The 20,394-nt window shown below is 48.0% G+C and overlaps 1 long non-coding RNA gene across 1 annotated transcript; it reads left to right on the forward strand.

Annotated features, from left to right (window-relative positions):
- Positions 1-1,129: 1,129 nt before the first annotated feature.
- On the forward strand, positions 1,130-7,914 carry LOC142410981 (uncharacterized). The gene is made up of 3 exons (XR_012776074.1): positions 1,130-1,264; positions 2,820-2,921; positions 6,721-7,914. It is a non-coding gene; the product is annotated as an uncharacterized LOC142410981 (long non-coding RNA).
- The last annotated feature ends 12,480 nt before the right edge of the window (positions 7,915-20,394 follow it).

A 20,394-nucleotide genomic window follows, 5' to 3' on the forward strand; every position in this document is an offset into this window, starting at 1 on the left:
GGTCAGCTCAGGATTTGTGCTGTGTGTATTAGAGGAGAGCGCAGTGTTTGCACAGCACAAGCAGGAGCTTGTTGCCAGTGCTGGAAATGTTACCCTTGGCCTTCCTGGCAAAATTTACACCTCAGCGGTACATAATGGAGGGAGGAAGCAGCAGGTATGTAAAACCTTCCACTCTGCCCATGTCCATATTCAGCAGAGGCTGGAGCCCAGAACCACAGTAGCGTTGCTTGAGGGAGCAGCAGAGCTGACCACAGCCTTGGAGAGGCATGCTTCGCATAGATGCTTGAATTTGAAAGTTCATTCCAGTTCAGTGAGGCAAGCGGTGCTTTCATGCTTGCTGTTGTACAGGGTTCTAGTATTCCAGCTGTACCAGCATGCCAGTTTGCATCCAGAAATTATTAAAGCTGGAGCATTTGCTAGGCAAATTTCGTAAGTTTGATAGGACATTCAGTTAGGGAAGAGAATAGATAGCTGCAGTGTGCTGGTCACCAAGTCTGCCTCACTGATAGAGCTCACTGACAATTTCACAGTGGCTTTGCAGAGGAAAAATGAAGATGTGAAACTTGCAAAATAAATAATTTCTTGGGAGTTTGCTGCCTGGCTGTTTCCAAAACCCCATTCTTGCCTTTTGCTGAAGGTCAGAATGGTACCCAGGCTGTTACTTTAAGCTTCAGCTTGTAAATAGCAAAATCTCTGTGATCAGAATGATTTTAGGTACATGCAAGCCAAAAATGCCAATTTGTCTCTCCCCCACCTAAGAAAATTGAGCAGTGGGGTTTGTAATAGAGCAATAAAACACAGTGCCTGTGTGGGTGAAAACTGTTAGCCTTAGGTTCATTGCAAGACAGAGGAACAAAAGCCACTTTGCTTTCATCAGCCACTTGAGAAGTACAAACCCCCACACAGACTCATGGGGTGAAAGGCTCTGCTGGTGAGGCTTTATTGCCAGCAGAAAATGAAAATTATATACAAAATATAGACAAGAAAATTTGTATCTCTGCATTTGAGTGCTGTGCCGGGTATGACATCACTGGTAGCCAATCAGCAAGCTCCCTTTGTGTCTGGCTTTCTAATAAAAGCCACTTCATCAGAGTAATTTGCAATAATAATTTATTCACCTTCTAGGAACGACACCACCTGACTCTCTTAACAGCCAGAGAGAGCGAGCGTGCAAAGGTCTCAAGCCCTAGATGCTGTAGCTATACCCTGAACGAGTGCATCTCCAACACTGACTTGATAAGAGTTGGTTCAAGTTGCAGATAATGTAAGTGATCACTTGTGTCAATTACCCTATGGTTGAGCACCCCTAAAGGTGCTCAGCGCTGCAGGCACCCAGAGCAGAAAGTGGTCCCCATGGCAGTGGGAAAACGGGCTCTTGTAAGAAGGGTAGCACTGGGGCCACATAACTGGGCTCAGCACATCTGGGCAGGGTGTGATGGGTTCCCCTTGCTCTGCAGGAGTGTATGGGACAAGGTGCTGCTTTGAGTGGAAACTGGGAAGAAATTCGGCCTTTTCGAATTTGGGGTTTGCCTGAACGAGAGGCAGGGAACCCTGCACTGGAAGCGTGGAGAAGAAACTGAGGCACCAAAATGTTGTGTGCGGCTGAGTGTTGTGGTTTAGCCCCAGGCAGCAACTAAGCACCACACAGCTGCTCGCTCACTCCCCCCCAGTGGGATGGGGGAGAGAATCAGAAGAGTAAAAGTGAGAAAACTCGTGGGTTGAGGTAAAGACAGTTTAATAAGTAAAGCAAAAGCCATACACGCAAGCAAAGCAAACCAAGGAAGTCAGTCACTACTTCCCGTGGGCAGGCAGGTGTTCAGCCATCTCCAGGAAAGCAGGGCTCCATCATGCGTAACGGTTACTTGGGAAGACAAATGCCATCACTCTGAACGTCCCCCCCTTCCTTCTTCTTCCCCAGCTTTATATACTGAGCATGACGTCATATGGTATGGAATAGCCCTTTGGCCAGTTTGGATCAACTGTCTTGGCTGTGTCCCCTCCCAACTTCTTGTGCACCTGGCAGAGCATAGGAAGCTGAAAAGTCCTTGACTAGTGCAGCAACAACTAAAACATCACTGTGTTATCAACACTGTTTTCAGCACAAATCCAAAACGTAGCCCCATACTAGCTACTATAAAGGAAATTAACTCTATCCCAGCCAAAACCAGCACACTGAGTTGCCTGGTGCTAAGCAGGGGAGGGTCTGAATGTGCAGGAATGTCATGGGTATGGCCTCTGGCAGTTGTGTCACTCAGTTCAGCTCAGAGAAACCTTCTTTCCAGGCTGTGATATCTCAAAGCTCTTCTGTGATATCAAACATGGCATCCAGTCTTACATGCAATGGGCAATAGCTCTGCGAACGCATGTGCAGGGTTCAGGAACCCAGCACAGAGATGCTGAGGAGTGAGGACAGACCACACTAAAAAGAGAAGCACAGTCTGTAGGATCTCTCCCTGAATGACAGGAAAATGTTGGTTAGAGCAAGGTCCTGCAGTACTCTGAGGTTGAGTCAGCCCATTGTGCAGGAGACATGGGGGCTGCTTGTCCCGCATCTCTCTAGGAAGAGCTTCGCTGTGCCAGTATGTTGTGTGGGAGGCTCTTCCAAAGCTATCTTAGCCAGAGCTGTGCCATATAACTGCTTGTGAAGAGCATGGATGTATAGGATATATATTTTCTGGATGTAAATTCCCCTAATCAGGCTCTGCACAGACAATGCTGGATTTGGAAGCGAACACACAGGCACTGAACAGAGACCAAAACATGAAGACAACCAAAATAAGAGATCACTTCCACCCTGAATAATTTGCTTTATTTTACAGTGAGAGAAAGCAGCAGACCTGGGAACAGCAAGCAGATGTCCTGAGTCAGCCCAAGGAACTCCAGACAGACACACCAATATAACCATCAGCACACTGAAACAGGTAATGGAGATGTCAATTGAAAATGCAGCTGGGTTAAAAAAAACAACAGTTGTGAGGTGGTAGAATGAAGGGGGTATTCTCATAGTGTGCAGGCAGCAGCCCCCCTCTCTGGCTGAGTTGTCAGTGTTACTGCCTCGGAATCACCAAGGTGTCTACACAGCCTTTGGAGATTTTTGAAATTAAAAAGCCAGAATCCAAATAATTCAACCAGTGGAGTTAATTTCCTCTGTAAATCCTTTTGCAAGTGCATTCAGGTAGGCTTTCTGTCAGGGGTTTCTCCAGTAGTTTACCCTCACCCTGTCTGCTGCATTGATCCTGGAGAGCAGGACAGCTCCACATGATGAATAACTTACCTCTCAGCCGTTCCTTAATGAAGTGTTTAGCCAGCAGTCCATACTGTGCTGATAGGGTCTGTCATGATTCAGCTTGGAGGAGCTGCTTGGTAGCCTTCCAAGGACCAGGTCCTGTGCCTGTATGGCTGTTGGAGCAGTGGGGAGTACGAGGAGCCACAGGCAGCATAAATGAGGGGTAGGGGCGAATATGTACTCCCCTGGTGTTCCCAAGTAAATCTACCCTAGATATGGTTACTTGGATGTATTGCCCGTTGTGTTATAGCAAGCCTGAGGGGCTCTAAATGTCTTCAGTAAGACTAGGTGGCATATGGCCCCTTTCTGAATTGAGGCTTTCCAGATTTGCCATTCCAATCCCTCGCTAGGTCCTCAGGTGTTTCCAGGGCCATTTGCAGCAACCAGGAGACCCTGGCTGCAGCCCACCCATGGGTACAGTAATCTGGCAATGAGGTGTATCCCTGTGAGAGACCCTCGTACTGGCCCAGATCAGCACTGTGGCAATCAGTCATGCTGATTTGGTGACTACAGGGACTTCTTAACACTGGAGGTGCCCTTCCAACTGCAAGGCAGGCCCTAGCCCATATTCCCATACTGTGAAGCAGCACTGGGGCTTCAGAAAGTGTTGTGCTGTTTGGATTTTGTCCATTTATTTGGTTGGGTTGCACTCATCCTATCTAAAACAATGATTCAGGCTGGAAGAGCAAAGCAGAGGAAACTGGAGAGAGGAGGGCTGCGGTACTGCACCCAGCTTATGTCTGTAGGACCCTTTTAAGTGGTGTTTATTGATTTACTTTGAAACTACATCCTTGGCCTCAAATGAGTGCAATCAAAGGCGACAGAACTTCAGAGCAGAAGAGTTTATAACATATTTTCTAAGAATTGCTTGTCATATCTGAAGGGAAAATGGAAGGGTAAGATAAACACACACAAAGCTTGGGGATAATGGCTATTACTGTGCAGAGACAGTGGTCTCAGAGTCCAGAGTGATCTGATGAAGTCTTGTAGTGGAAATTTGCACAAAGCTGCACTTTGCAAACTCAATTCTCTTTGTAAATGAAGCTGTGTAAAAAAAAAAAAAAAAAAAAAAATCTCCGAATTGCTGAGGCAGGTAAGCAGGCAGTCTGGAGAGACCAGGCTACCTTGTCCTGACTTAACTCTGTACTTCATGGAGCCTGGCTTTCAGATAACCTCTGCTACTCACCCCCTGGAACCAGCTCACTTAATTTTGCTTATGGGGTTTGTACCAGGAAGAGATGTTAATGCTGCTCACCCCATCACGCCACCACAGAGTACCTGTCAGTCAGCAAGGGATGTTTTCTGAGAAGTTTACATTTACTGGCTTGCAAGGCTGGGAGGGAGACAATCACTTTTTGGCATGGTTCATTTATGAATCAGAGCCATATAATATCTTGCTTCCATCAGGGTTTGTGTACCTTAAACCTAAAAGCAGTTTGCCTTTGTTGTGCACACGCAGACAGAAACAGAATAATGTCTGGACCACTTATTTAAGGGTTAAGTATCTCACCTGCTCTTCTCCATTGACTTGGCCAGGCATTTCCAGATTGTAAGGCATCTGACTCGTTATTATCCTCAGATTAGGCAACAGCAAAGTTGCTTAAACCTGATTTAAGTGCCAGAATAGGCCCTCTTAATACAGCCCTTTTATTTTTGCAATGGTTGTCCCACCAGTCTGTTCCAGCCCCCCACTTCCCCTCACTCTGCCTGGGGCTTGCTGGACTTGCTAAGAGCCTCTCTGCAGCTAGAAATGGATCCTCTTTTTTTCAGAATCTCTTTGCTGTCTTGAGCTCTCGGGGTGACTGCCTAACACCTGCAAAAACCCCACATCCCTCTGTAAATTGCATAAATCCCTTCCTGACAAATGAGAGGCTGTTGCCAGTGACAAGTTAACCTGGACGTTCTCTGCATGCTGCCTTATGCTTTCCAGTCAGTGCTCTCAGGTAAATGGGTGATTTCAAAATGCAGTGTCTGGCCAGCTGGCTGTGTAATCTAGGGTCAATTGTGACTTTCAGGATCCCACTGCTCCTGCCCCTGCACATCACAGGCATGAGCTCTGTCTCTTCCAGCACCTGGGTAGCAGCTGAGTAATGCTGGGTAGGCTCAGTTTCCCAGCACAGCTCCCTGCCAGCTACAGCTGTGTGGTTGTCTTTTCCAATCTATGGCTACCAACAAGGTGTTTTGCCCTCTCTCTGGGTTTGGTGGTGACCTTGTAGCTGTCTCTGTGAGGACTTCATTGCTCCTTCTTGCAATATAGCTGCCAAAAGCTCAAATGAGAATACAGCCCCTAACCACTGGAAGGTTTCTCCTCTCCACGGGGAAGCCCTGCCCTCCAGATGAGGTCTCTTCAGCTGCAGGAGCCAGGTCTGGGTCCGCACTCGCAGGCGGCTCCAGTGAAGCCAAAGCAGAAACTCATTCTCGGAGAACCAGGACCCAGCAGATTCCCAAGCCCTTTCTAGGTTTCTTATGAGTAGCTGGTATGACGCATTTGCTCCCAAGGAACAGATCAGCTGGTGGAGGTATGTGCTCACAGAGTAGGACAGGGTTGCCCCCTGCAGTGGTGTCTCTAAGGCTGTGCCTGTCCTGCTTGACAGTCTTCAAGTACTGCTGGCTACTTCACCTGCTCCATCCTTGGCCATTCGCCCAGTCCTCCTCTTTTCCTCCGCTGCATTCCCTCTCTGGGTGACCTTATTTACAAATTTTGCGTATATAATCTCCTGCTGATGACTCACAGAGTGATTGCTTTCCTCCTAGCCTGTCCTGTGCTGTCCAAATTAATTTGCAGTCTGTCTTTCTGACAGCACTTTGTGGACACCCACCCACTGGCTTCAGCTCAACACAATCAAAGCAGAGTTTTAAATCTTGTGCTTGCTCTTCCCTGCTACCTTTCTTGATGTCTCTCTTACCATCCACCCAACCACTAGTCCTCTTTGACTTGACCTCTCTCTAAATACCTATATCTGTGCTCTGCTGAAAACTAGCCGGTTCTTCCTGAAGAGTATCTTTAAGATCCAGCTCCTCCTCCCTGTCTACCCAGCTGAAATCCCTTTGGGATGGTCAGGTTTTCTGAGCAATCAGATTTCTGCCACACTTATCAGTTCTATGCAGAGTACCACACACTCTTATCATCAGGATTTTCACTGGGAACCTCTGACAGTGCAATGTTAAAGGGTCCTGGAGAGCGTGTATTCCCGATCCCTTAATTGTCTCCCTCCCATGAGCTGTAAAGTGCGTGTGTCTTCTGCAGATGGCCTATTCTGGCCCTGCTCCATCTAACCATCTCATAAAAATTTTCCACTGCAGAGATACTGAGTCCTGCCTGTCTGCCAGCCATGCCAGTTCCAACATGCCACTGCATGTTTCTCCCAGGTTACTCCCTCTGCAGCAAAGGAGCAACCTGTAAACACTAACAAAGCGTTTTCTTCTTCTTCCAGATCCCTCCTAAAAACTACTGTGCTACGCTGCCTACCAACAGCAACATACTTGATGCCTGCAACTGCTACCCAGCATCTGCCTTCATGCCTGTTAGTGCTCCTTCGCCTATGTATGGTGTCTTTGTGGCCTCTAAGCGTGTCCTTGGGATGTACGTACACTTCTGAGCGTGGGACTGTCCCTCTGCGGCATTCTTGCAGCGTGCTCAGCAGGATGAGACCATTATACAGCCTGTAATGAGGGAGGAAAGCATAATCATTTGCAAGCCTAAATTATTAAGCCTGGTCATTTTGGTTTCTGGGAGTAGTGAACACAAGATTGGTTTTAGGGCTTGCAAATCTTCTGTGTAAGCTTCCATTTCCCAGGCAGGTTGCCGTTGTGTTGCCTCTGTCAAAGGTAGCATCTTTGGCTCTCCTCCCACAGATTATCTGGGCATGTAAATGACCCAAGACAGATACACTGTCATTTTCTCATGCTGTGATTTTACTTACATCCCCCTGTGGAACATGACAATAAAATTACCCCTCTTGTTCCTTTCCCACAGACAATCTTGCAGGCTTGTCAGTCAGCATCACGTGTGCAGTCATTGCTTTTGGGACCTCGGGGGCGATTTGGGAAGGATCCATTGTGCTGTAATTCACCTCTGTTTGCCTCTAGGAGAAGGATTCTGGTTTCCATCCTGTTTCCTATTGTGCCTGCATGGCTCTTTGATCACAATTTGACTCCTCAGGCCTTCAAAATTACAGCTACCTTGTAAGGTTTGCCCATAATCCTAGTGACATGTTGTTTCCTGACAAGCTCTGGACTTTACTTGCTCCCAACTCATGATTATCCTCTATTTCTGATGGACTTTGTGATTCTGCTGTTGCCTCAGACTTCCTCTTTCTTACCTGGATTTAAAGTGCTGTTTGGGTCTAAGATACTCCATGCCTTCTCTGTCGCTGTCATCTGACCTTCCACATTTTCACTTCAAAATAAGGAAGACTTCAATATTGAATCCACTTCTCTCTCTCATTTTTTGTCCCCACTGACCCTTCTGCACAACATACAACCAGACCTGCGCCAGTAACTCAGGTGGAGAGCCTGCCAGAGCCTGCTGTGCTCACCAGCACTTTTAACAAGGTTCCTGTCTTGAAAACACAAGCAACAGAGCTCTGACATGCCAGCAAGGTCTATGTCAAATAAAATCCTCATGCTTTCTCATCTGCCTCCCCAAAAGACTTTGTACATACACTGAAGTGTTCACTGTCAGGGCTGAGTTTGAGCTGGTCAAGCCAGATCAGAATTGCTTCCAGGCAGGAAGCTTTTTAATCAAATGTTTCTCTTCTTCCCGCTTATTATGCAGTGTGTGCTTCTGACACCAGGGGAAACAGGAGCAGGATATCAGCGCTGGCTGCCAGCTGCAAGCCAGTGGGCATGTTCTTCTTCCCAGGGCAGACGCTAATGGTGAGATGCCCCCTGCTCCTGAGCAATGCCAGTGGGTTGTGGAACTGCTCTGGGAATCCTCATCTATAGGAAAACCATGCATTGTGTGAGTGATGTGGTTAGCAGGTGGTTGTGGATAGCGGTTACTGAGCATTTTAATATGTTTGTAGATATTAGGTCAGCCTTGAGGAGGGTTTTGTAGAAAAAAGATAATCAAGGAGGAAGACAGTGCAACAGCAGTGATTTCCAGCCCTTGGGCACTGGTTGACTTGTATAGAGACAGACTTTTTTTCAGTGGGCTCAACTTCACTGTGCGGGGGCTGCATCAGGATCAGGTAACATTTGAGAGGCCTGAAAGGTCTGAGCGTCTAAGCATATCTTCTGGAGAGAGGGAAGGGAGAGCAGCCAAGGACTGAGGGATGAGGAAGACAGATTGTCCAAAGTATTGTTTCAAGAAGTTCAGTGTACCCTGGACCTGCAGAGGATGGTAAGCTTTGCAAAGGACAGGTGTGCTTACATGCTTTTACTTTGAAGCTTTTTCTGTCAAAATATACAAGATTTGCTTTATGAAGTGTGTGACTTGACTTAAATATTTGCTTTACTGTGTGACCACTGCATAACCTACCAAGCTCCTTGCAGGCAGAACTGCCATGAGGTCTTGCGAATTGGGTCTAACAGAAGTAATGGCTTGTAGATTAAAAGTAGAAGATGATGCCCTTCTCAGGAGTGGAGGGCCTAGAGGAGAAGGTGTCCGGCTGTGCAAAAAGCTTCCTGACCACAGGACGCAGCTTTCTCCTTGCACTGCCTGCAGTGATCGTTCAGGTTTATTTTTCCACCTGGGTGTACAGAGCCAGTGTGAATGCTGGAGCTCGGTGTTCCACTCCCTTCCTGCATCTCCTGCTTTCTGGCAGAGAGGGAAAAAACACTGAGGGAGGAGTACACCAAGCTTACCCTAAAAGCAGTAACTAAATAAGATTGCTGTCAGCAGCTCTCAGACTGAGAGCTCCAGCCAGTCATGTTGGCATATAAAAGGAGTGATTACCCACGCTTCAACTTTGGAACCAGAGCGTCCAGCTGAGGTCTTTATTCAGGAGCAAACTCACAGACCTTTGCAGGGAGCTGTTGAACTCTCTTCATCCATCCCAGGTCTGGCAGATGGATCAAAGCCCACCCTGCCAGTGGATATTCCTTGCATGCTGAAGAAATAAAGCACAAGTTCATCTTGCTCATAACTTGGTGTGCTGCCTCCACATTCACTAAGGAAATTACTTCCATTTTTCTGTAATATTTTTTGTATTTTACAATATCAGTAGTGACCTCCTGGTCAGACATTTTAGGAAATTTAATGACCAGCCAAGAGAAGGGACCTTGGCTTCACCTTCTATCTTCTAGGCTTGCATAAGCTGCCAGACTCATTATTGGCATATGGAGCAGTGCTGATGTTACCTGGGAGTTAGCAAGGTAAGGTTTTCCTAGATACTTCTTCTCCTGCCTGAATTCTGGGCAAAAGGGTTCACAAATCCCTCTATGTACAAGCAGAAAATGTCATTATTCTGTTCAATTATAATCCCAAACTGAAAAATTAATTGAGGCAGGTATTAAATTAAGCATGTTTTGCTTGAGTAAATATTTTCCATTTTGAAGCCTAATCTCTTCACTTAATAATCTAAAGCAATTTTATTAATTTTTTTTAGTTTGAAAAAAGAAAAAGTCTGTTCCATTAGGAGCTGTCGCTGGCTTAAGAGGATTTTACTCCCATTTTATGGTTTGGTTCAAAGAAAATTTATTCTTGCAATAGGTTTAATGATTCTTAGCTAACGTTGTCTTCCCAGCTGCAGTTGGACTGTAATAAAAAAAACCTTTGGCTTTTGTTAGACTTGCACATTCTTGGCTGCCAATAATGATTAATCTTTCCCCCTACAAGATCATCTTATTACTTGGGTTTGACTTAAGAGCTGCTGTTCCCTCCGGAGCTTGGTAAGGGCTTTCTCCCAGAGCAGCTCTGATGCAGTGCAGGTGTGACCTGCAATGCCTCCCTTTGTAGTCTGTCTTTGCCCCTTAATTGCTGATCTGTGGCACTCAGCTTTCTAAGTTCCTCTGCACAGGAATGCTATTTTGGGGATGACAGAGAATTAATTGCAAGAGGAATTCCTGAATACTTCCATGCATGGAAGGGCCCTCAGCGTCCCCGGCTGCCCAGCAGGGAGGATTGTCTAGACAGACCACTCAGTGAAGAGATGCAGGGAGTGGAGGGCTCCCACTCCTCCCTGACCTTGGGCATGCCGCAGTGGGTAGTGACACCCACCTAAATAAACAAGCGGTGATCTACGCCACTGCCACCTCTCAGCTGTGCTTAGAAGCCCTTTTCCGCAGGGCAGCATCCCCACAGCTCTCAGTGGGACAGACTGTATCCCAGCCATCCTGGTCCAGAATCTCCTGCTTGTCTTGTCAAGGCATTTCTGTATTGGTCCCCTCTCAACAGATGGGGAGGGATGGGAATGCACCCTAAAGGTGAGGGAGGAGGCTGAGAGTATAGGGCTTGTCTAGGTAGATGTCTGCAAAAGTGTTACAGTAGATGATTTTGGGGCATCGCCAAACATATGGGACCGGAGCTTCATGCTGAGAAAATTTGTATTTAATTCATGGCCATCTTGGCAGTGTTTTAATGGTTTGTAGTAATAAAACCCCTGGGAACAGGAAGGGAAGAGATGCTTAACCAATTTGAGAGAGACCTTTGCCATTCACAGGACGCACGTGCTTTCTGATCAGCTTGTCATATTGGGCATAAGTGAATTTGTGGTAGATGAATTTTCTGTACTGTCTTTCCGCCTTTGCCTATGGGATCTTTTGGGCAAGATGATCGCACCAGAGATGTTGCATAAAGGAACCTCTTCCCCCTGCCTGTGCTCTGAAAGGCGGCTGAGTCTAGGGCAGAACTGGCAGCTCATTGTATGAAGAGAAGTGATGCGCAGTACCAACAATTAAAACTGAAGTGGAAAATGCATGAGACATTTGGGCTAACATCTGGAGTTTCTTTTAGAAAGCTTTTGCAAAAAACCATGAGTGGTCAGGGCTGTTGATTTACATCCATCAGAGCCCTGCTGCATACTGAAGAAATGACTCATTTTGCCAATGGTTGTCAGCAGTAAGAGCTGCAGAACTGGTGCTAACGCAGCCTCGGTCCGAGCACGGACAAAGACAAACTATGTTCAGCATCATTTCAGGAACCAAGGTTAAGTGTCAGGCTGGTCCAAGCAGATTTTATGAGCAGCCTTAACATAACAAGCCCATATGGATGCAAGGGGGAAGCATAAATGCTTTTTGGAAAGGAGAATTGCTTCACTTTCCACTTTCTAAAGGCTCATGATAAAATCGTAGCCTGAACACTCAAAACCAGATCCCCCAATAGCTTTACTGCTTATCTCACAGTGGGTGGTAATGGGTGTGGAGGTGAGAAGGCACTGCTAGGAGGGACATAGCTGGGCACTGGTGCACACTAAGTCACCAGAAGGAAGCCAAAAGATGCTAGCATGAATTTCAGACTGTGTCTACCTACCTCCACAGTGGGTTTTGCAAGGCTTAGGGAGCACTGGGGTATCCCTATGGGTTGATGCTCATCTGAAAAGACTTGAATCTGAAGGTGCTTTGTCACGGGAACTGAGCCATGTATATGGGGTCAAGCAAAACTATTTGCAAAACTCTGGTCAAATTCAGCAGGTCGTTTCACCTAGGGAAAAACACCCAGCACTCATGTGGGATTAAAGCTTCAGTCTTTTCTGACTTTTTTTTTTTTTAATTGCTCAAGTTTTCATTTTGAAGAGCTATTTTGTTCAGAAATTTAGCTGTCTGACATTTTTTTAACTGCACAAAAGCTTCTGAAACCAAAACCAAATTTTCTTTTGGGTTGGCCAGTCTGTGCAGTTGGCTCTGAAAAATGTTTTTAGATTTGAGTTTTTTTGCTTCAGCAAAGGAACCTGACAGTCTTTTGTTATGAGATGGCCTGAGAATGTCTGGGTTTTTTTTTTTCCCCTGTTTTTTTCTTTTAGTTCAGTCTTTCAGAGGTCCTCCAGCTTCCTCTGATATTCCTGCTGGCTGAGATGTTCAGCTCTGTTGTGAGACCCCTCCATCCTCTCCCTGGTCAGAAAGGGACACAACTGGGCCCTGGAAGACCAACTGGGTGGAGAATGAAGGCAGGACTGGCTCTGAGAGTGGACTCCTTCTGGTGATACAGTTGGGAGTGTATGTAGATGAACATCACTTCCCCCCTGCTGATGGAGCAATGCAGTTCCCTTGTCTCTCGCTGCCTGCTCTTCAACACCAAATGGGTGAGTTTGCCCGCTTTCTTATTTTTTTAATCATTGTACCTGTATTCCTTTCCAACTACTGGGTCAGGGTTGCCATATCATGTGTAGGGAGTATGTTTTCACTGTCCTTGCTGTTCTAGCTGGCTGCCCATCCCCACATACCACTCTCTGACACTGTTTCTGGGCTCAGAGCACTTACCACGTTCCTTGGGTGAAGGCCATATTTTCTCATGTCCTGCTCAGCCATTCAAGGCCAAGCCCTTTCAACGTAACAAACCCTTTCTACTGTGAGCAGGTCTGTGAGTGTGAAGGGGACTTATACAGAGTGTGTTTTACTTTTAACCCTTCTTTCCTCCACCAAAGCCTTTCATGCCCTGCATTCAGCCCCCAGACTGGCTTGGGCAGTCACGCTGTATCAGCAGCCCACAGTTGTCCTGGGGGGATGCGGTAGCTGGGGTCATGGGTGTTTCAGCCGAACTTGCTACGCTGTACTGACGCATTGCCGTATGCACAGGCACTTCAAAGAGGTTTCCACAGACAGGAAGCAGGGCAGATTAGAGGCATGCTGAGGCTTTTATTTTATGCCAGGACTTCAAAATGTTCTTGCTGGTATTTCTGAGGCCCCATTTTTACTGCTCTTAATACACGTATATAATATAGCAGGAGGCTGGCCTCTGCGAGCCACACACCGCGTCTTCATGGGATGAGAGTCACAAGACACTTCACATGCATCAGAGAGCCAAGGGGCTCCAGGGGAGGTTCAGGACTGGCTCCTTCAGGTCTGCTTCCTCTGGCAGCAGGGAGTCAGCTCACCCGGCAGCCTGAGGTTGGCCGTCCCTGCTGCAGCTGACATGGCTATGCCACTTTTCACCCTAGGGATATGCCATCTCCCTTGGAGTGTGCTCAAGAAGGCATTGCTGAGGTAGCCAGAAGTCCTGGCAGGCTGGGGGAATGGGTGGTGCTGGGATTTTGCTGCCTCTTCTTTTCTCTCATACGTTTGCACCCTTTCCAGACATGTGTCAGCTCCACTCCCACAGGAGCACTGGGAAGAACATGCTCCAGCTGCTGTTCCTCCATGGTTTCTCCCCAGCAATGTAAACAGTTTACAGGGGACTTTGTAAACAGCAGATTTGTTTAGAGGATATTGTCTGCATTCCTGCCTCAGCGTTTCCTTATTCAGCAGCACAGGGGGAACACTGACCTGCCGGCTGTAGGTCTGCGGCTTGTGTTGTTGGAGGGGAAGATGGTGGCGACCGAGAGGAAGGAGTTGTGTACACTCCTGCATTCCTTGTGAGCCTGCGGATTTGGGGGATCACACCAGGGTCACACGCACACACCGCAGCTGCATGGAAATGTTTCTGCATCCAGCAGTGAGGAAAGCTGGCATGGGATGCAGCTGCTGCTGAGCCTTTTGCAGGACGCGGTTGCGTGAGAGAACAGAGAGCTTGCTTACGCAGTGCCTAGGGCACTGGGAGATAGATGAGAAATCTTAAAGATAGGAGCTTCATTTCAGAAAAGCACTGCCTATTTGGGAAGTCTCAGAAAGTTGTTGACTTGTTGACTCCCTGGGGAAGCTGATTGTCCATGCAGGGAAAGGAGGCTGTTAAATCAACTCGGCCTTCATCCCGTGGGAGTAACATCTGAAGACGTCCGTTCTCCCTTCATGGCTCCTCACACAGGGATTCAGCCTGTTCTCATCGGTAGGAGGTCAGCTTCCCTCCGCCACCCCTTGACCTTTGTAAAGGAGCAGAGAAGGGAGAGGGCAATTCCTACCTGAGCTTCTGCATCTGCCACAGAAGCTTTGTCAAACTTGAGCTGTACTTAACTCCCAGATAACCATTAAACCTCAGATGCACACACAAAAGGTGTGGGAGTGGATATGGGGGAGCTTGATATAGAGGTTGACATGCTAAAAAGAGGGGGTGGGGGGAGCAGCAAACAGAAATGTTTAGAAGCAGTCAGGAGCTGCTGGGTGAGTGGGGGACATTCCTCAAGCCCCCAAATGTCTGCTGCAGCTGTGGGTGAGTTCAGCCTTCCTTCTGCTAGTGAAACATTGCTTCTGCAATGTAGCTGTGAGAGGTAGGTACCCAAACAGGAAAGCATAGGAGAGCGCAACTTTCAGGAAGCACCTGGGGATGGTCAACAGAACCTATAGAGGAGGGAACAAAGCCCGAATGTTACAGTACACTTAGTGTGCATTGTTTTTTTATTTTCTGTTGTTGTGCTTAAGCCTGAGCAGCTTAAATCTCTGATGGGCCCTCAAGCCACTACCTCTGTACTCCAACACTTCCCACTGACAGGAGGGATAACTGTTGGAGGCCAGCCTGGCTGCCTGCCCTATGCTGGGCTGTCAGGAACTGACAGTGGATCATTCTGCTGTTTGTTTGCCCCTGTTCCCTGCCAACCACAAGTTTGAGTCTTGAATTTAAACATCCTGAATAGAAAGGATGGGATCTCCAAATGACTCCTGTGGTTCGTTGCTGGGGAAGTCTTGCATCCAGAAGACACAAACAGCTCAACAAAGCCAAACATGGGGAGAAGCAATCTGACCCCATTTTTCATAGCACTGGCTTCCCAAGTATGTGGCTGCTGGTTGCAATTCAGAGATGGTCTCCACCTCCTGTGTTAGCATGACCACGTGAGGGGCTGGTGACCCACTCTGGCAATGTCCACATGTTCACCATTATTAGGAAGAAAAGGCCAGCAAGTTCTTCCTGCTTCCCTCAGAGGCATGGATGTATGGCATGGACCCAGCCTGGCTCGAGAACAATTGGGAGGGCTGAATTTTGGACGTCTCTAGATGTTTTAATTACCACATAAAAACCCTGTTTTCCTTTGGGAGATGTCGATAGTTGAGCGTTGTCCAGCAGAATCCTGTTGACTTTCTGCTAAGCTTTAACTGTAAATATTTGAACAAAAAAATATCTCGTGTTAACCTTAGCAAAATGTAATCTTTCTGTACATAGTGAAATCTGGCTTAAGTCACAAGTGAAAATGAGAGTGGTAGTTTCAGGTGATTCCCCAGTGGATGTTCATCCACATCAGGACAGAAACCAGCATGTTGCCAATCATGGACGGCAGCTTGTTCATCAGGAAGGGCTGAAAGGGCAGCTGGAATTGCTGGGCAGGATGGAGGTGCATTGGTTGAGTTTAATATGGTCCTGAACAGGAAAGCAGGAGGGCTTCAGGTTGTGATGGACAACTGAGATGGAAGGTGGAAGGCACAGGGCTGTCAGGAGAGTTGCTAGTTCTCAAATCTTTCTGTCATTGCAGAGTCTGGAGTTTGCCTGTAGCTTGGGACCAGTTTTGCTATAAGCCCCAAAAATCAAGCAGATTTTCATCTCTGCTTTAGGTAAAATCCCCATCTGCTCAGCTTGCTGACCTGCATTGTTCCCTCTTGGGAAGACAGTTGGATGTTATAGGAAGGGCTTCATTTGCTCCTTTCTTCTCTTGGACTCTCACCTTTGTCATGGTGAAGAGGAGGCAGGAAGCTCTCTGGGAACCTCTGCCTTCCCTCCACCTCCTGTCTGCCTAATTCATCCCAGGCTATAGCAGAGTTCCAGGACTCCCAGAGGGCAGAGCTGAGTCCAAGGGAAGGAAGAAGAGTACAAATTACTGAGGAGAGGCTGAGCAGATGTGTGGATGGAGGGAGACAGCAGAAATACGAAAGCAGAAGTGGAAAGAACAATATGGCCATGGGGGCCATGAGGCAGATGGGCATGAGGAGGGTGCTCCCACAGCCCCAGAGGACCACCCTGGACTCGTACACGCTGGAGATTCAAATACTGCCAAGCAGACACAAACGTGCAATGTGATCCTCATAAAAACATCTTCCTTAAGTAAGAAGTTGAGCGGGCTGGGGTTCCTCAGAGCTGGCAGCATTAGCGGTGCAGGAGGTGAGCAGGGGAAGGGACAGGTCAGGAGCAAGGGGCAGAGCTGGCTGCCAGGGCAGCAGGTCAGGACCAGGGCACTGGCAGAAAGTCTCTGTCATTCTGCTCAGAAAAGATATTTCAAGCATTGATGTTTCCAAATGAGGAGGAGCTGATAGCTGCTCCCTGCAGCCCTCAAGTGCCTTAAAATCCCACCTTCCTTTACGATAAACAGGTGCCTTGCTCAGTTAGATCCCTTGAGTGGAAACATCTGGAAGCTCCCAGCATTCACCTCAAATTCACCCTGCTTGAGACACCCAAGCAGGCAGGTCTGTTCCTTTTGTACCCAGGATGTTGTTGGGCTGCACTCCCCTGTTTTGCCCTGGGCTGAACTGTGTCTGTGAGCCCATCGGGGAGGGAGATACTCTTCTGTGGTCCAGCTCAGCCCTGCTCCCTGTTTCAGGCCTTGGCTTCAGTGTAGGAACTGGCTCCTGCTGTCTTGTGTTCTTGCCATTCCCTCTGGCAGAGAAAAGTCCTGCTCTGCTGGATTTGGCCCCTGAAGCAGCAGAGTGCCCTTAGCAGAAAGGCTCAGGCCTTATGATAAAGCCCTGCACACAGGTCTTCAGGCTCTTGGGCATGTCCTCTACCTCCCTGGGTGCTGCGTGGGCTCAGCTGATCTTTTGGTTGTCTTTTTTTGGAAGGGAGGGCAGTTGAGTTTGCTGTGGCCAGGTGGTAGGTCTGTGATGCTGCCTGAGCTCAGCAGTATCACAAACCCACTACTGATTGCTCCTTCTGCTGTGGGAGTGAGAGAGGCCATGCCAGAGCACCTGGTACAGACTGGCGTGAAGGGAAGGATGTACCACCACACTACTAGTGTTTATTATCCTTTTTCACATACGGATGTAGAGAGGAGGCAGGTGAAAGAGGATGGCAAAGCCTGTGGGGATCCAGGCGCCCTCCACCACAAATGAGGCCCTGCTGCCTGGGTACCCAAGGCAGGCAGTGCTGCAGTGGTAGAAGGTGCCCTTCTACCACTTCTCAAACTGCAGAGGGGGTGAGCAACGGTTTGCAGACCAAGTGAGGCTGAAGAGCAGCACTGAAAAACGCTGCCTTTGGGTCAAAGCAGTGCCCCCAGTAGTGCGATACTGCTGTCAGGTGGCAGAGCACAGGCACAGAGAGCACCTTGGTCCCAGTAGTGCATTCTGCCTTAGCTCTGAGAACTAACTCTGCCAATCCTTGTGCTGCAGGGACATCAGTGAGGGAGCACGTCTTGTGACCGGAGCAGTTCCCGTGCAGCTGAGCCCTGCAGGTTTCATCTCCAGGCCCTGTGACTTTGGCGTGATGAGAGATTACAAAGGTAGAGTTGGGTGCGGGCTTGCAAGATGGCAAGTGCTGTCTAATTAATAGGGAAGGTGATTGTTAATAAACTGGGCATGATAATACTTCGCAGAGGTGGGAAGGGCTGATGAATGTAGAGCCACTCAAAGACCTGTGAGTACCTCGAGTGCTGTTACATGCATGAAGTGTTTGCAAGCGGGTTCGGTTCTCGCTCTCAGCCTGCCCCATGTGAGGGGCTGGGAGTTCATCGTGTGTGTGCAGGTGGGCTGGCATCAGGGGCTCCGGCAAGCTGTAACAATTCCCATTTAGTTTTGACCTTTTGCTGGATATTAAAGCCTTGCTGTGGCTCAGTGAGATGAACGCTGCAGGAAACACAATTCCTCAAGATGAAATATCTCTCCAGTGGGTAATTCCAGCCTCATTTGAGGGTTGTTGTATTTTTTTTTTCTTTCCCACTGAATCATTTATTCCTCGTGTCAGGAAGGTGCAGAATGACTTTCCCCACTGGCTTTCAGAGCTTCATTGATTCTTGAACTCCCACTCCTGCAAATCTGCTGGAACAGCAGCCCTTTGCTTCTCCAGTTTTCCCAGGAGGGGGTGGTGAAGGGGAGGGTCTCAGGACTGGGGGAGCTCTTCAGTGAACCCATTCACAGTCTGGGGGAGATGCTGTCATATTTTAAGCTCCATAGTCCAGAGGGAGTGTCTTTTGATTTGTAGGTTTTTCACCTTAAATGCCTTTGCAGCACTTGGCTGTCTGCATGAGGAAGGGGGAAATAGGACACATTAAAACTGTTGGTGAAAGCAAGTTATGTGCTGGAAGGATGGAGAGTGGGTCACAATCCCAAGTCTTTGGTCACCCTGAACACCATTTGGACACTGACACAGGTCACCAAAGGCAGGGCAGGTCCCTGCCTGACTGAGCAGTCTTCAGAAAGAAAAGGAGCAGGATGCATTACAGCAGCTTCCCCAGAACAGGGAAATAATGACAGATCAATGATAGAAAGGGGAGCGGTGAGCAGGATCATCTGCTGCAATCGGTGTGTATGCATGTATGCAGCACCTATGGGAATTCCTGAGATTGTACAGGGCGCCAGAGACCTTTGGCCCTTCCTGCTTTCTGGTTCTCTGTTGCAACTTAACTCTTTTGCTCACAGTGGGTATGAATCTGGTCTCTTCAGCAAAGGAAAGCAATCTACTCCCAAAATATGCGTAGTGAACAAATTCAGTCATTGCGTGTCTGCCAGACAGGAGTGACTGAACCCAGGCCTCTGCCTGTCATCATCAATCTATTTGCAGTCTTGTATCTGAATTCACACTTCATGTTCTCCAGTGCAGCTCCCTTCTCTGGCTCACAGGGGACGTGGATATGCTCTTCTTCCCATGTAGGGGGTGGAAGGAGAAAAGGCAATGGAGTGAGACCTGGAGGAAACAGGGTCCCAGAGCCTTGTAAGAACTCAGGAACCCAAGCCAAGAGGTACCGTCACATCACTCTGTGATCCCTTCTGCGTACGGGAGCAGGCCTGAGCTAACACAGCTTTGCATTTTGGTGTGGCACCGAGGGAGCCAAGTGGGTGTGAAATACAGAGCACTGCTTGACCCTGCTCCAGCAGCGGAGCAAATAGAGCAGGACAGCCACCACATGGACCCTGGCCATTCAGCAGGGCTGAATGGATGTCTTGTGTCCAGCAAAACTTTTCACAAGGCGCTTGCTACCAAGCTCCATAGCTTTGATTTAAGGAGTTTCAAGCAGTCTGACCATGCCCATTAGTGCTTACACGATTCCCCTGCCAAGTAGTTGTAAATGTTTCCATTTGTTCTCCACTTGGCCTGGTTTCTCCTGTTTATTATCCTAAATGTGCCCAGGACGTGACCCGTCTCCCCCTCCCCAGCACTCACTCCAATTCCATTTAATTTCTACTTCTTCCTATGAACCACTGTAATGTAAGCACCGTTCAAAGGACAGAAAAATAAGGGGACGTGGATGTTCACAGAGGTGCTGTGCCCTCCTTGAGATAAGGCACGGTGCTCTGGCATCAGTGTTGGATGGGCTTGGACAGATGTAAGAACAGTAAGAAATGCAAAGGGGTGCTGCTGGGTGGCTGCAGGGGAGCTGGGGACTGGAAAGCAATGGAGGATGCTCAGTGCTGGCAGATATTTAAGTCACTCTTTATTGCAGTGCTACACAGGAACAAAAAAGATCAATATTTATTAGTTGCAGAAAGCATAATTTTGCATGAAAAGCATCGATCAGCACGTCAGCCGAGACAATGTCATTACATCTTTATGATTTGGTCAACATCCCTATGTGACTAAGGACATTGTTCCCCTAGATAGATAGAGCTGGGGAGGTGAAGGAAGAGTTTAGCACAGTGCTGTGATTAGAGGGGAGCAAAGCAGGGGCTGCAGTAGTGTTTAGTGTCACAGGATGGATTTAGGGGCTCTGGCTTTGGCTCTGGTTCTCTACCATCGCTTCCAGTGGTCAGTTTGCCATTGGGGTCTAAGTACCACCAAGAGAAATTCACTGCTTCAGAGTCGGGTCCTAATTTTTTAGTCTTTTTTCCCAGTGAAATAAGCTGCTTGCCAGTTGGGGTCAGGGTGAAAGCTCCTCCTGTAATGTAATATTGCATAATTATTCGCTTTATGGGATGTTTACACTATCCTTTAAGGCAACCCAGTGTATGTGGTGAGGATGCCTGTCAGTCCCAGCTCTCCTCCAGGCATTCTTGTGCACATTGACTGA

This window comes from Mycteria americana, chromosome 6 (genome assembly GCF_035582795.1).
Source record: "Mycteria americana isolate JAX WOST 10 ecotype Jacksonville Zoo and Gardens chromosome 6, USCA_MyAme_1.0, whole genome shotgun sequence".
Lineage (NCBI taxonomy): Eukaryota > Metazoa > Chordata > Aves > Ciconiiformes > Ciconiidae > Mycteria > Mycteria americana.